General features: G+C 36.5%; 1 protein-coding gene and 1 pseudogene across 4 annotated transcripts in view; both read left to right on the top strand.

Moving 5' to 3' along the window:
• Positions 1-16,716, top strand: part of BTBD9 (BTB domain containing 9) — a 366,504-nt gene that overhangs the window by 175,825 nt on the left and 173,963 nt on the right. The window lies entirely within an intron of this gene.
• On the top strand, positions 13,183-13,301 carry LOC111736179 (annotated as a pseudogene).

Here is a 16,716-nt window from a genome sequence, read left to right as displayed (position 1 = left end):
GTTTAACAGAAGCTTTTTTTGCAGACCTTATAAGCGTCTTTAAAAGTTTGGAAACATAGACTGCTGTGCCGCCCCCGCCCCCAACACCAAAAGGTTTTCATTAATAGAGAAGACTATTCATGGTGCACTATTTGCTTATAAGCAAACTATGATGAATAAAAGAAAGCAAGCAAAGTACCATGGACATATTTGTGAAAAAAGTGACACTTCTCAGGAAGAGCCTCAGACAGGTCCTCAGGAGGTATTCCAGAAGAAGACATTGTTATCACAAAAGATGACCCCTCCCTGTGTTATTGTCCCTGAAGAACTTCCAGTGGAACAATATGTAGAGGTAGAAGACAGTGATAATGACGATCCTGACCTAGGCCTAGGCTAATGTGTACGTATGTCTGTGTGTCTGTGTGTCTTAGTTTTTAACAAAAAAATTTTTCAAATACAAAAATAGTATTTTAAAAATAGAAAAAAGTTTAAAGAATAAAATTTAAAGAAAATATTTTGTACAGTTATATAGTGTGTTTGTGCTTTAAGCTAAGTGTTATTATAAAAGCATCAAAGTTCTTTAAAAAGTTCAAGTTTATAAAGCGAGAAAGTTATAATAAGATAAAGTTAATTTACTGTTGAAGAAAAATTTTATATATTTAGTGTAGCCTAAGTCTACAATGTTGATAAAGTCTACAGTAGTATACAGTAGTATCCTAGGCCTTTACAGTCACTCATCACTCAGTCATTTACTCATTCACCCAGAGCAACTTCCAGTCTTTCAAGCTTCATTCATGGAAGTGCCCTATACAGATATACCATTTTTTACCTTTTATGCCATATTTTTACTGTACCTTTTCTATGCTTAGATTTGTTTAAATATACAATTACCATTGTGTTACAGTTGCCTACAATATTCAATACAGTAACATGCTGTATAGGTCTGTAGTCTAGGAGTAGGAGGCTATACCATAGAGCTTAGGTGTGTAGTAGACTGTACCATCAAGGTTTGTGTAAGTGCACTCTACAATGTTAGCACAGTGATGAAATCGCCTGATGACACATTTCTCAGAACGTATTCCTGTTGTTAAGCAACACATGACTGTATTATTTTGCTTTTTGTTGAAAACAATCCTTTTTATCCTGTGTATTTCCCCACATTTAACTTACCCAACCTATTTCCCTTTTTTCTGAATTAGAACTGAAGTCTAGCATGTTGAAAAAAATGACTCTAAATGCATGACCAGAACTCTTCAAAATCCTAACCAGGCTACTCAAGGGGATGGTGCAGATTGCAAAGAGAAAGAACTGCAGTTGTTCTGCTCCTTGTCCTGATTCACACACAGCAAGCCTTGTGCACAGTCATCAGAAAGGGTAAACATTCCTGATAATTAATTGGCCTTGAACATAAAATTTCCAAGAAACAGAATTCAACATTGATCCCCTATCAGAAGATCTCTTATTGCTCAGATATGATCTTTCCATTTGGTCTCATTCTGAAAGCTATCATTTGAATAGGGCTGGGAATAAATGTCAAAATTTAATGAAAACAACTCATTGCTTAATCTCTGGCAATTTCATTTTATGTGACCAACAGATGTGTTGGATTCAAAACGAAAACAAAAGTTTAACTGGTTTTATACAGTTTAAAACAAACTGTTCTTGAACAAAAGTTTAAACAGTGTGGTCACCAGTTAATTTTCCAGATCTGTAAGAAAATAAAATCTACTTGAAAATTATTCAGACGCAATGTAGATTTTTATTCCATTCGTTTCTTGTCCACTCCCATCTTTGTCCCCCTGGTTACGTTTGTGTGTTTATTTACAAAAGATAGGTAGCGAGAACAGAACAAGGAATTTGGATTCTGAAGATTTCATTTCTGGACCTGGCTATGTCACTTCCTAGTTGTGTGAAATGTTCTCAGCCTGGTTACTGAGCTTACTTGAGCAAAGCGATAAAATTACCTGTCCTACCTCTCTCATCAGTGTGATTATTGATTTTAGATGATATGATGCATTTAGAATCTAATTTTTCCCAATGTTATTCCTCATAATGAGATCACACATCCAGGATCAGTCCTTTAATCTCCTGACATGGTTTTTGAGGGTAGGGCTATCAGAAAACTATTTCCCCAATCTTTCTACTACCACTGAACTCTCTGGACTTGAGAATGCCTGGTTCTTACTGTAAGAAAATTTAAATCCCTAATCTAAGGGGCCTTTCCAAATACCAGTTCTGACAAGAAATTTAATGGATGGTAATGTATATGTATTCTAATACAGTGTGATGTGAGACTTGCTAGTAGTAGAATTTGGAGATTTTTTTTTTTCATCAATTCTCAGGATATAGATCAAAATTTCAGCAGAACTTAGAACTTGGCATAGAATTCTGCCTTTGGCCTGTGCTGATGCTCCTTACAGTTATTATTTTCTGGGACTCTAAAATGGTAGAGCTGTATTGTAGCCAATGATTTATAAGGTGCTAAATTCCCCTCCCACAGAGTTGCAATAACTTTCTTTCCTTATCTTCTTCCCCTGCCCTTTACCTAAGGACCTATGGATGTCTGTTGGATCTAAGCTCAGGTTCTGGGTTGGAGGCTTAAAATTTAGCCCACTTGAAGGGTAGCTTAGTAATATATCTGTCTGCTGGTTTCAGAGCCCTTTGACATTCTCACCACTGTTACTGAGCTCTGCAGCACCCATACTTCACCACCACTCCTCAACATCTTCACCAAGCTCTTACTCCCCCAGAGTCTTTTAAAAATTTTACTTTGTAACTATTGCACACATGTGACATATAAAATTGGTCTAACCGTGGAATTGTTTAGCATCTTAAAGATCACTATAATATTTGTGATTAATATGGAAACTCAAGTAGGCTTTATGGCTGCTTTTCCTGATTGCACTGACTTCTATTTATTTGATGATATTTGGTTTTTAGAAATTATACAACAAATCTAGATAAAATAATTTGAAGGTACAGTCATAAAATAATATATCACTTTCTCTGGGAATGCAACTAACTGTGTTTTCTTTCTTTCCTTTTTTTTTTTTACAACAGAACCAATAAAATGATTAATATGTGTTTTTGCAGGAACTTATTTCTCATTATAGCTTCAATATTGGAGCAGAGATTAACTTTCTCAATTTGAATCCGATTTTTCAGACTACCAACTTTCTGTAAGTTTTTATGTTCTTTTTAGGTCATGGCGATTTGGCTTTTTAGAAGCTATTCTTTTTCTGAGTGACTGACAGGGATCATTACTCTCTCTGGCAAGAAACCAGAAGTTGGCAGGAACCCTACGACGACTGTCCAGTTGGATTTATTTTTTTAACTGTTGTGCCAGTTTCCAAATTATCTTCAGTTATAGCACATCTGTTTTCTTAAAAAGGTTCAAAGCGAGTGATAACACATGTAGTGACAGTCCTACCCATGTCAGGTGTGAGGGGACAGGCCCTTCGCAGACAAAGACTATATCTTTAGCCCTGGACAGAAGCCAGAGATCATGGTACATTCCCAGAATTGTATAAGTCAAAGCCACAACCATGAGGCAATTTTGTATTTGTTCATGAAACATTCACATTGTGACTTTGATACCTTTTGATTGTTTAGAGGTATGAAGCCGAAAAGGATTGCTTAGTAACGATTTACAATAAGCACTAAAAGTTTCAGTGATTGTAGCAATATTTTTTGCCTCAGTCACTTCCCAATATAAATTTTAAAACACTAAAAAGAAAAGGGCCAAGGTCCAAATCTGAAGCAATTTCTGAATTTGCCTGTCCTGAGAGAATTAGTTGAGGCAGAAAGGGTTTCAAGTGAGGGTCACTTTGGAACTGAACTTTACCTTTTCAACTGGAGTTAAACAGTCCCACTTTTATTCCCTGCTTTGCTGGCCAGTGCCAATTTGAGTTTTGCCCTCCCTAGAATCCTGATATTTGTTTTGAATTTGTTTTTTGGCAGAAATAGATCCTATGCATGCCAGGCAGGCTCAGGGATGTGTGTTTAGTAGTGTGGGGTTTTGTTTTCTTTCTTTATTGACTTGCTTTGGGCTGAAGTTTTCAGTTTTTAAATGTCTGACTCTTCTCCCGTGGTCCTAACTGTGCTGTCAGTAATGAATGCATCCTCTATTTTGATACTGGACTGGATAAGATGCAAATTTGTCTATTATATTCCTTTATCTAGTGAGTTTACATAACTGGGCCTACTGCTGTTTTAAAATATTAAAGACTCACAAAAATTGTTCTATGGTATATGAAGAATAATTGTTCTCTAAGTCTGCTGAGGGGAGAAAACAGGCTAGTATTTTGAAGGAATAGATTTTATATTAGCTACCTTTTAAAAAATTTTTTTTGTCGAGATATTTCACATGCCATAAAATTCACCATTTTAAAGTGTACAATTTAAGTAGTTTTTAGTATATTCAGAGGTTGTGCAACCATCGCCACTATCTACTGTAACATTTTCATTACCCCTAAAACAAACCCTGCATTCATAAGCAATCATTCCCCTCTACCCCTCCCCCAACTCTTGACAATCACTAATCTACTTTATCTCTGTAGATTTATCTGTTCTGGACATTTCATATAAATGGAATCATACGATAAGTGGCGTTTTGTGTCTGACTTCTTTGACTTGGCATAATGTTTTTAAGGTTCATCTATGTCGTAGCATGTTTTAGTACTTCAGTCTTTGTAATGGCTGAATAATGTTCCATTGTATTTATCCATTCATCAGTTTGTGGATATTTGGATTGTTTTCATCTTTTGGCTATTACAAATAATGCTGCTAGAAACACTTGTGCACAACTTCTTGTGTGGACATATGTTTTCAGTTCTCATGACTATATACCTAAGTAGAACTACTGGGTCATATGCTAACTCTGTGTTTAACTTTTTAAGGAACTTCCGGACTGTTTTTCACAGCTACATCACTTTATTCCCACCATTAGTGTGCAGTGGTTCTGATTTCTCAACATCCTCACCAACACTTGTGGTTTGATTAGCATTTGCTTGATCACTAATGGTGTTGAGCACCTTTTCATATGCTTATTGGGTACTATGTGTCTTCTTTGGAGAAATGTCTTATTCAAATCTTTTGCCCATTTTTAATTGAGTTATTTGTTATTTGTTTATTTTTCCATTGTTTAGTCGAGTTATTTGTCTTTTTATTATTGAGTTTAAGAATTCTTTGTGTATTTCTGTATACTGGACCCTTATCAGAATTACGTTTTGGAAATATTTTTCTCCCATTCTGTAGGCTGTCTTTTTACTCTCTTGATAATGTCCTTTGAAGCACAAAAGTTTTAATTTTGATGAAGTCCAATTTATTTTTTCTTTGGTTGCTTGTGCTTTAGATTTCATATCTGAGAAACTATTGCTTAACCGAATGTAGTAAAGGTACATATATTTGTTGTCTTCTAAGAGTTTTATAGCTTTTATGTTTATGTCTTCAATTCATTTTGAGTTAATTTTTATATGATGTGTATACAGGAGTTTAAATTTATTCTTTTGCATGTGGATATCCAGTTGTCCCAGAATGGTTTGTTGAAGATTATTCTTTCCTCTGTTGAATTGTCTTAGCACCTTTGTTAAAAATCAGCTGACCACATATGAATGAATTTATATCTGGACTCTCAGTTCTATTCCATTGCTATATATGTCTATCCTTATGCCACTACTGCACTATCTTGATTACTGTGGTTTTGGAATAAGTTTTGAAATCAGAAAGTGTGAGTCTTCCAACATTTTTTCCTCTTCAAGCTTGTTTTGGCTATTTTGGATACTTTCCATATGAAATTTCGGATTATATTGTCAGTTTCTACAAAGCCAGCTGGGATTTTGAAAGGGATTTCATTGAATGTATGGATTATTTTGGAGAGTATCGCCATCTTAACAATATTAAATCTTCTAATCTATGAACACAAGATGCCTTTTCTTTTATTTAGGTCTTTTTTTTTCATTTCTTTAAACATTATTTTGTAGTTTTTAATGTATACATCTTTCATTTTTCTTAAATTTATTCCAATTTTATTACTTTTGATGCTATTATAAATGGAATTGTGTTCTTAATTTTGCTTTCGTATCCGTTGCTCATGTATTAAAATACAACTGATTTTTGTATGTTGATTATATTAGCTACTTTTAAGAATATATTCATGTTACACTTTCATATATATTGGAACTAATTGATAAAGGCAGCTGCAGTCTTCTTTGGGATTCTTTCAAAGATGAGTTTATGAATAGCTAACTTTTATTGGCTTATGTATAATGCACTAAGCTATGTATGTTGCATTGAATTATTCTCATTTAGTGTTCACCTCTCCTTCCATTTTAAACTGAAAAATCTTTGTCCAAAGCCTACTATTAATACGTAGTAGAGTTGGGACTTGAACCCAGATCTCTTACCCCCATACCTATCATCTTAACAATTTGACCATACTGCTTTTGAGCAATAATTCAAAATAGTTCTACCCTGGAAGCTAGTCAATAGATTAAGTAACATGGAAATATTTTCCAGGTCTCTAATTCTTGTCTCTTATCAGAGTTGATTATTTTACTTTTGTACAATGGTGATTCTCTCCCTCCTTTGAGGAATTTTAATTTCAGAGATATCATTCAGCAGAATTCGTGAGCCGTTATGGAGCCTGGAGGCAGAAAGTTCTCTCAACAGACAGGAGATGATTAAGTAGCCATAGAGATGAGATAAGGAGATGGTTTTGAGAGACATTTCAAAAGTAGAATCAAGAAATTAGTTATATGTGGGGAATGAAAAAGAAAAAAGTGACAAATGACTGAGGTGCTGAGCTTTAATGATTGAATAAATGATGATGGCCTTGGCTAGAAGGTAGATTAGTTAGGTGAGGGAGGATGATAGGTTCATTGGGGCAATAGAAGGAAGTTGGTGATATAAAGGTTTGGGATCTTAGGGTATAGTACAGCAGAAAGACTACCTGATTCCTATCCTAGTTCATCATTCACTACAAGTTCTTCAGTTTACATATTCAACAAATGTTGCTGATTGTATAATGGTAAATAAAGCAGACTTTGTCCCTATCTTCATAGGATTTATAATCTGTTGAAGGAATCAGACATAGTAAATACAAAGTATATAAATAGCAATAGTGATGCATACTGTGGAGGGAAAGAACAGGATGCTATGAAAGACTAATATGAGGTCTTGATCTAGAAAGGGTGTCAAGAAGAAAGTGATGCTAGAGCTGTGACCTGCCTGAAGTATCTAGGAATTAGCCTGACTTAAAGTGGTAAAGAAGCCTTCCAGGCAGAAGGAATAATAGATATCTCACAGGATTCTGGTAAGGATTAAATAAATAATATACATGATAATTCCCCACCTAGGCCTGTCACAAAGTAGGTACTTTAAAAAAAAAAAAAACAACTTTTTTTAAGGTGTTTACATTGAACATCAATACTTTTATCATCAGAAAGCCAAATAAACCTTATTGTTTAAAAGCAGTTGAAACTCTGGGAGGAACTGAATTTGCCTTGGAAAATGTATTTGCTGAAACAAGAGAGGAACTGGGGTAATGTCCTAGGGAATGACCATTGGGGTGAATCAAAGAGGATGAGAGTGCAAAAGAGCCCAAGAATGGTCATACAGGCAACAGAAGACTGGAGACAGTGTTGTAAAGGTGGAGGAAAGGTTTCTGAGGAGAAAGGATGGTTGATCATGCTAGCAGCTTGGATGCCTATCCCTGTCAAGTGAGATCAAGACTGGAGATAGGTCATAGGATTGACCTTTAGGAGGACATTGGATGACCTTTAAGATCAGTTTTAGGTAGAGCAAAGGAGGAAGATAGCAGAAGCTATGTGCGAAGTGAAGAAGTGAAAGGAATATGTGTGACTTGGAGTTCAAGAAGTTTGATGAGAAAGGGAGTGATTGCTTACAAAGTGAATAGAGTGCAAACAGACATATTGTTTAAGGATCTGGTCTGAGAGGAAGTGGCTGATGGTGAGAGCTGTTAAAGACATTAGCAAGAAGGAATAATTGATGGAGAACATGGAGGTAAAGGAAACAGGACAGGGTGGGGTTGGGAACACAAGTGGAGAGGTGCACATTAGAAAGAGTGGCAAAAGAGGGGGGAAAACTGAAAAGAAGGAGAGTTGGGAAACATCGTGTTTCATGGTCTCCATTTTCTCCATGAACTGGAGGCAGGATCACCTCTGAGAGTGAGTGGTGCAAGAGTTGGGTACAGTGCTTTAGGAGAAGGGTAAAGGTTTAGAATGGTCTCCATAATGAAGAGAAACCTACAGGAAAAATGAATTCCTGAACAACTCCAATAGCCCTGCAAAATTTGATGTAATTATGTTTTTTTCTTACTTATATGATATTAATTCATATTTGTATAATACAATTATAATTTACTCAGTGCTTTTACATATACTGTCTTATTCTGTCCTTGACTAACCTATGAAACAGACAGATGCCTAGATATATTGATTATCACACCTTTGTCTTCTTTCTCCTTTTTCTTACAAAGTAGTCAATCATTGTATAAGAATTTATTATCTACTGTGAGCCACACATCGTGGATTGAACAGCAGATGAAATAGACACAGTGCTGCCCTCACCAAAATTAAAGCCTAGTTGGGGAAACAGACAAGTAAACAGTTACAGAACAAGTGTGATAAGTATTAAAATGAGAGAAATATATGGTTTTATGAGAGCACGTAAGAAGGGTACTGTTGCATATAACAGAAAACCCAAGATAACAATGGTTTAAGCACACAAGTCCATATCCTCACGTAAAAGAAGATTAAATATAGGTCTTCTAGGACTGATATGGTAACTCTATGAAAACATGAAGAACAAGGTTCCTTTTTGTCTTTCTGTTCTGCCATCATGAGTACTAACTTCTGTTCTTAGCCATTTTGTCCGAGATATCTTCTGAAACTCCAGCTTTTATGACAAAATCCCAGATAGCAGGAAGGAAAAAAGGAAGAAGTGCAAAAGAGTGCACTTCCCAGCTGAGGTAGCAACTGTTAAGGAACCTCCCTGGTTCTTTTGTACAACCTTCCTTCTTAATCTCTTGGTCAGAACATAGTCAAATAGCTACTCCTAGATAGTTTCAAGGGAGTTTGGGAAATGTAGGTTTTATTCCAGGCAACTATGTGTTCAGCTTACAAAACAATCAAGCTTGTTTCATTAAGGATGAAGAGGAGAATAGACTCTGGGGTATGCAATTCTCAGTCTCTGCCATAGATAACCAAACCCATCTAGGGTGGTTGGTGAGCATATAAAGGGAATTCAAGTTATTTACTAACTCACCAGTAACTTTATTTTACTTACACGTAAACTATCATTAAGGAAGGTAAGTTGCCACAGTTTTCATAATGAGTAGATAGCATCGCAGAAGCTAGTCTTCATACTCCCAAACCCAGCATTATTTCTCTTGCATCATTGCTTTTCATGTAATCATATGTGTATAGTATTTGTAGTTCAACTAATAGACAAGTTTAAGATAGAGCTTTACTTGCAAATATTCTAAATATTCTAAATCTAGGTAGTATTATATACATTATATTAAAGTCTAGAAAGATTAAGAAGTCAGTGGAATTTAGATGTGGTTCATAGAAAAGCTTTTTATAATGGATTTAATTTAGTTTTGTTCAGAAACTCATTTGGCTTTTAAGACACAATCATTTCTCAGTGTTTGCAAAATGTTTGCAAATTCTTCCCACTGTGGGACCTGCTATTATATCATAAGGAACACTGGTGAAAGCTATTCCTGAATGCCATTTATTTTAAAAACAAACCTTTCCTACTAAAAACAAATGTTTCTCCATCTTAGTGCTATGAAAAATATTTCATCATAGAAAACCCACAGTGGAGTGAAAATAGTGTGATGACAAAAGGCTCTGAACTGAGGAGCAAGGATTATGTGACTTTGGGCAAGTCACTTCTAGCCATAAAATAAAATAATGACTTTTAAAGAATGGGAATGAGAATAAATTAGGAGAAAAATGGTAAGTCCTTAAACTTTGAAATAAACAGATAATGTTAAACTGTATTTCAGTCATTAGCTTAATTTTCTTCTTCTTCATTGCCATAATTTACTTATTTAGGGATTTCCTTCTTTTCCTGGCCTGTTTCCCTATGAAGGGAGGGTAAGTGTGCAATGGAATCATTAAGAGTTGACAAGCAAGTTGATGAGGATGGTGAAAAGGCTTGGATGAGGCCTTTGCTGGATAAGCAGCTTGTGACTTTCATTGTGTCTTTTTAATTTGAGTTGTTCAGTGACAACCCTCAAGAAGATGTTTACTTTTTTTTCCTGGGTATTGTACCTGAATGTATGATATGATACTGCAAAGTGAGTATTCGTTTCTTGGTATGCCCTCATATTCTTAACATTCAGGCTTACTATGCATATTAATACCTGAGAGTGAGCAAAGGAGAGGGAAGGATGGGTAAGGAGACAGGAAGGAAAGAGAGAGACTTAAGAAATTGGCACAATACATTTTTATTCTTTTCTCACCAAACTTTTAACCATAGACTATTTTAAGGCCTAGAGAAGATTTTAAGGCCTGGAGAAGTCATCTAGTCCACTGGTTTTCAAATTGTGTTCCATGGAACCCAGTGGTATGTCAGGGCCAAATGAATGGGAGTTCCTTGTAGTTAGGAACATGAACCTTGAATGTTGTAAAGATCAAATGAAGTCATATCACTCCTCAACTTAAAACTTTTCAGGACTCCTTTTTGCCTTCAGAATAAAGTCTCCTTTATATTTTGCCTTAGCTTAAAATACAAAGCTTTTCATGATCTGCCCACGCTGTGCCCACATGGTGTATCCTGGTTCATTCTTCATACTTTATATTCCAATAGTACCAGCCTCTTCCGGCTTCCCTGAACTTGTCAGGCTGTTTCACAACTCACTGTGTTTACACTTAATTTTTCTTCTACATAGAATATTTTTCTCTGTTCAACAGTCTTCTTTGCTTCCAGCTCAGTTATCTCCAGACTTAAATAGCCACCCAGCCCTATCCCATCACTCGCTGCCTTTTGATCCTGCTCTGTTTCTGCTGTTAACACTCATCACAATCTAGAACAATATTCTTAATGTATTCGTTTGTGTTCTCTGCTTTTCTCACAGTGTATACTCTCCCCAGGCAATCTCTTGGGCTCCTGTGGTATCAGTCAACAAAAGATCTTCACTTCATGCCTATATCTGTCTCCTGTGCTTTTAGCCAGCACACTGAAATGGTCACTGTACAAGATTCCTTAGAGGGGTTCATAACACCTCAAATTTACAACAGAATACCTCAAGCTAATGAATCCTACACTCCAACATGTTACTCTTCCTATGTTCTCATCTGAGTGAAAGAAACCTAGAAAGCCTGGCATCATCTTTCATTCCTCCCTCTACCATATTTAGTCATTTCATTTTTGACAGTTCTTTCTCCTGAATTTTTTTCCCATCTATTCTCTTTTTCATATGTCCATTGTAACAACTAGGGGCCCTTTTCTTGCCTTAATTACTTATTGTGTTATTTCAGTACAGTGCTGTTCAATGGAAATGTTATTTTAAATTTTCTAGTAGCCACATTAAAAAAGATAAAAAGAAACAAATGAAATTAATATACTTTATTTAAACCAAATGACCAAAATATAATCAATTCAACATGTAATCAGTATTTTAAATTATTTACATGACTAGCAAGTTGACACTAGCCTTAGTTCCTCTCCATTTTGGCATCTCTAGAGGGCTGCTGGAGTATCCACAGCATGATAGTTGTCTTCCACCAGAGTGATCCAAGAGAGAACAAAGTAGAAGCCATAGGTTTTTTTGAACCTAACTTTGGAAGTCACGCATCATCATTTCCATAATATCCTGTAGGTTACAAAGGTTACCCTATTGTAACCAATAGGATGTTGATACGTAAGGGAACTACACAGTGCATGAATAACAGAAGACAACCATTGGGGGCCATTTCGGAGGTTGGCTCTCACTGAATGACGCATCTATAGAATTTCTTTAAGTCCTTCTAAAATGCCCTGATTTGTCTTAGAGTCTCACATATTATTCTCACCACAAAAGAATTCTCTCTTGTTTGTCTTCCTGTTTGCCTTTCTAATTCCTGTTTGGCCTTCACCAGTGGCATCCTTGTTCCATGTTATCAGAGTATCCTGTCTTTATCCTGTCATAGCACTTACCACATTTTATCATAGTTGCCTGTGTCCCCCATTAGACTCTGAGGTTACTGGAGTAGAGACCCCGTCTTTCTGTTTCATTGTTGTATTCCCCAGTGCCCAGCACAATGTTTGGTAACACATTACAGGTTCTCAGTAAATAGCTGTTAGTTGGAAGATGAAGGAAAGAAGGATGGTGAGTAGATGCATGAATGATATCTTGTGTCTTCTACCAAACTCTGAACTCCTAGAGAATCGGGCGGGCGGACGGGGGCACGAGCCGGCGGCACCGGGGCTGGGGGGAGGGGTCCCCGTATCCAGAGGGTATAAGAGAGTGTCTAGTACATATGATAGGCCCCTGATATATATCTCTTTCTCCTTCCTTCTCTTTCCTCCTATTTTTTTTAATGGAGTGAATATTTTGAGAGATAACATCTCAATGGGTCTGTCATTAGTGGTAAATCTGATTATTTACAAAAATTCACCTCCTGATTATTTCTTATTTCAATTATTTCTGGTATTGCCCTGTAAGTCAACATTGTAATAACATTTCAGATAATTTATATTTGTGTTTAATAATCATATCAGGGTTTATTCAGGCTTATGTGGGTACTTTGGACATGAAAGATATTTCGTGAATGGTGAATAAATTCAACATATTGATAAATGCTTTTTACTGAGTAACTATGGTGAAGCTTCAGATTGTATGAGAAGTAAATAGTATTTCTAAAATCTCAATTCTGTTAACACACGGAATTGCTGACATGTAAGATGAAATAAATTGTTTCTGTTTCTGGATTTGAAATTTAGGAGAAAATTGACCTAGTGCTTTGGCATTTGATTGTTTTTAGGGCCATTTTTCTTCAGCTACTCTGCTAGCTATGTAGAAAAGGCAGCAGGTGAAAGGGAGCCTTGTCAACAGTGCTGGCTCCACTCCGAATGTGCAACACCGGGGGTAAATTGTGAAGAACTCACCAGGGTAAAAGCAGTAACCCAGAAAATTAAATGTGGTTCCGTGTTTTTCTCACTCCTTTCATTTCCTTTAAAAATCGTTGTCTTGTCTACAGCCATGTCACCCTGAACGTGCCCAGTCACGTCTGATCTCAGAAGCTAAGCAGGGTCGGACCTGGTTAGTACTTGGATGGGAGACCACCTAGGAAGACAAGGTGCCGTAGGTGTAAAAAAAAAAGTCATTGTCTTATTTTACATTTTCTTCATTTTTCTACTTTATAAATTTGTTTTTTGGTTTTTGTTTTCATATTTCCTACTAGAGGTTGTTAAAAGGGCATGGGGCTTTGGAATTGAACAGAACAACATTCAAATTCTGACTGCCACTCTTTCTGTCTGCGTGTCACTTTATGTTTCTGAATCTTATTATTTTAATGTGTAAGATGAGGATAGAAATTACCCCTTCATAAAATTGTCATCGGGCTCAGTAACATATCTTACATAAAATGCCTAGTGTGGTCTTTGGCATATAGTAGATGCTCAGTCAAGATTGGGTAGTACCACCCTTCCTTTGTCTGTTTTACCTAACTCGAAGTATTGCTTAGCAGGGTGTCATGGTGATCAAGGTCATGTTGCCCCAGGAAAAAGTGACCCTTCGATTCTGGCAGAGAGGCAGTGCCCTAAACCATCTGTCAAAACTCTTAGTCTACTCCCTTCCTAAGTTTACTTCCCAGACAACCAAAAAGTACAGTCTGAATGTATTGTGCTTTTTCTTGTGTGTGTTTTCTTTTTTCTCCTTTGTATTCCCTTTCCCTCTTTTGCCTTGTTTTCTTCCCCTTCCCTTCGGTGATGATTGATATTTTTAGATCCCTACTTACTTCCACTTGCTGGTATCACCAAGACTAGTTCTTCGTCACATCTGTCTTTATCATGCCATAGAATCTAGACTCTGGGAGAAGGACCCTCCTGTGAAGCCTTTGCTCCCAAGACTCATAGCTGGGATTAGTCCCTGAAGGCTTTACTTGGTGGTCTGGCAGGAAGTGGTTGTTTGGATAATATGTCCTTCTTTTTCTTCATATCATCTTCAGAGAGATAGATCTGTGTAGGAAGAATGTGATGGGCCCTACAAATAAACTCCGGGGTATCCAAGTCATGTGTTGGGTGGCCTGTTAAAATAGGTCCATGTCAAAAGTGATGAATAGTTTTTGTGGATTTTTGAGCAAGTTGCCAATCGATCAGCTACTGTTTAATGAGAGAGAAGCACTACAAGAGGAGCAAGAGCCCAGCTGCCTGTTGGGGAACCACCTGCCTTTTCTCTTTACTTCATTTTCTTGCTAATGAAGGAACCAATTGGTTTAGAGCGATCAATGCTGACCTATTAGGATCAGACCTTGTTTTGGCATTGCCAAGGCAATTAAATTCAGCAGGGTGAGGATTAGAGAGAGAAAGGCTGTGAAAAAGAGAAAGGAGACTTTTTATTCAGAAACAACCACTCTTGTGTTAGAGGTATGAGAAGGATTAATTTAAAAATAATTAATCATCAGAGCATTTTCTTTCTTGGTAAAATTATCAGAAGATTTATTGGCATTAATTCTTAGATTTGGGGAGATAGGAAGCTTTGCTTCGCTTATCTGACTTAAGGTACAAACCTTTATTATTGCCCTCTTTCCTGCCTAAAGTTGTGACTCAAAAAGCCTTCTCTAAGAGATTGCATTGTGTAGCAGGTAGTGACCTATATGTGCTAGATTTTCCAAAGTGGCTCTGATTTTAAATAGTCCGGCCCCTCATCGTTCCATTAACAGATGATATGACTCAGAAATTGTTAATCAGTCTATCATTGAAGACTTGAGAGCATAATGTATAAAACCCTGAGAATAGGGTTCATGAACTGATTGTCTTGGCACACACACTCTTCCTAATTCTTTCAGCCAAGCACAGTATCTTTCACTTAGATGCTCAGTAAATATTCGAGTAAACTGACAGACTGGCTGGATGAATAAGCGATTGAGTCTTCAAAAATGGGTTGAATGTGAAGACTTGATATTCCAGGGTTAGGGAAACAGCAGGAATAAGTGTCTAAAAGCAGGAATCAGTAGAAGTTAGGGAGACCATAGGTCCTTTCTAGAATGCAAGGCATCTCCTAAAGCAGGTGTTCTCAGACTTTTGGCTTTCACCAGCTTGTGCAATTTCCAAAAGTAATTTTGCTAAGTAAAAATGCTGTCACTGTTGTTCCATAATAGCGAAATATAGAGTAGATATAATTTTATTTTCTAAAAAGAGCAGTTATTTTAATTTATTTATATTTTGCTATATTTTAAAAATTCCATGTAGTTCTTTGGGTTCTGCAGCAGAGCTGTTTATACAGACACAGTCAATGGCCTTTTGGACCTTGTAGAGTGCCTCCCTCAGAGCTGTCGCTAAGGTTACGTTTCATGGATTGCTGATGGTATGCCCAGGAAGTAACTAAAGCATTGTTGCCACCACCTCTTTATAATAAGCCATATATCAGCTTAAGTAGTGGAAACAGTGAATGCGATTCTCTGCATGTTCCTTAGAGTTGTATAAGGTCCTTGATTTGGAGGCGGTTTCTAGATTCTATATCTGGTTGATCTTCAATTCCCCCACTGGTTTCCCATGCTTTTTGTCTTGATTTATGTGTCACCTAAGGATGTTCCTCTTTTCTTGTCCATAAAGAGCTAAATGTCTTGAATAGGAGGAGCTACTATTTTTACTTCAGAATGTTCTCTCTGGTTTTTATTGGATAACCGCCTCTAAAATTGCCAAAGAACTTTATACCAGTGGTTGTACAACTTTTCTGATCATGTGCACTATTAGTTAAAATATCAACATCATTAGTCATTGGGAAATGCAAATCAAAACACTGAGACACTACTTCACACCCAGAGGAATGGCTAGAATCAAAAAGTAATAAAAGCAAGTGTTGGCAAAGATATACAGAAATTGGAACACTCATAAACTGCTGGTGGCAATGTAAAAATGTACAGCTGCTTTGGAAAACAGTCTGACAGTTCCTCAAGAGGTTAAATGTAACCTTACCATTTGACTCAATAGTTTTACTACTCAGTATATACCCAGGAGAAATGAAAACATATGTCCACTTGAAAACTTGAACATGAATGTTTATAGCAGTATTATTCACAGTGGCAAAAAGGTGGAAAGATCCCAAATGTCCATCAACTGATAAACAAAATGCCATATAAGGTATACAGTGGAATATTATTCAGCCATTAAAGGGATGATATTTAAAAGGATGAGTAATGAGGTACTGATACATGTTACAACATGGATAATCCTTAAACACATTATGTAAGTGAAAAAGCCAGTCACAAAAGGTCTTACATCCTATGATTCCATTTATATGAAATATTCAGAATAAGTAAAGCTATAGAGATAGAAAGTAGATTAGTGGTTGCTTAGGGCTGGGGGAATGGAGAAGTAGGGAGCTGATAGCTAAAAGATACAGGATTGCTTTCTGAAGTGATGAAAATGTTCAAATATTGATTATGGTGATGTTGTATACCTCTGTGAATATACTATAAACCATTGAATTGTGTACTTGAAATGGGTAGATTGTTTGGTATGTGAATTATAACTTACTAAGGCTGTTAAAAATGTTTTCAAGTG

This window comes from Pteropus vampyrus, unplaced genomic scaffold, assembly GCF_000151845.1.
Source record: "Pteropus vampyrus isolate Shadow unplaced genomic scaffold, Pvam_2.0 Scaffold18, whole genome shotgun sequence".
NCBI classification, from domain to species: domain Eukaryota; kingdom Metazoa; phylum Chordata; class Mammalia; order Chiroptera; family Pteropodidae; genus Pteropus; species Pteropus vampyrus.
This window is presented reverse-complemented; position numbering and strand designations above follow the sequence as displayed.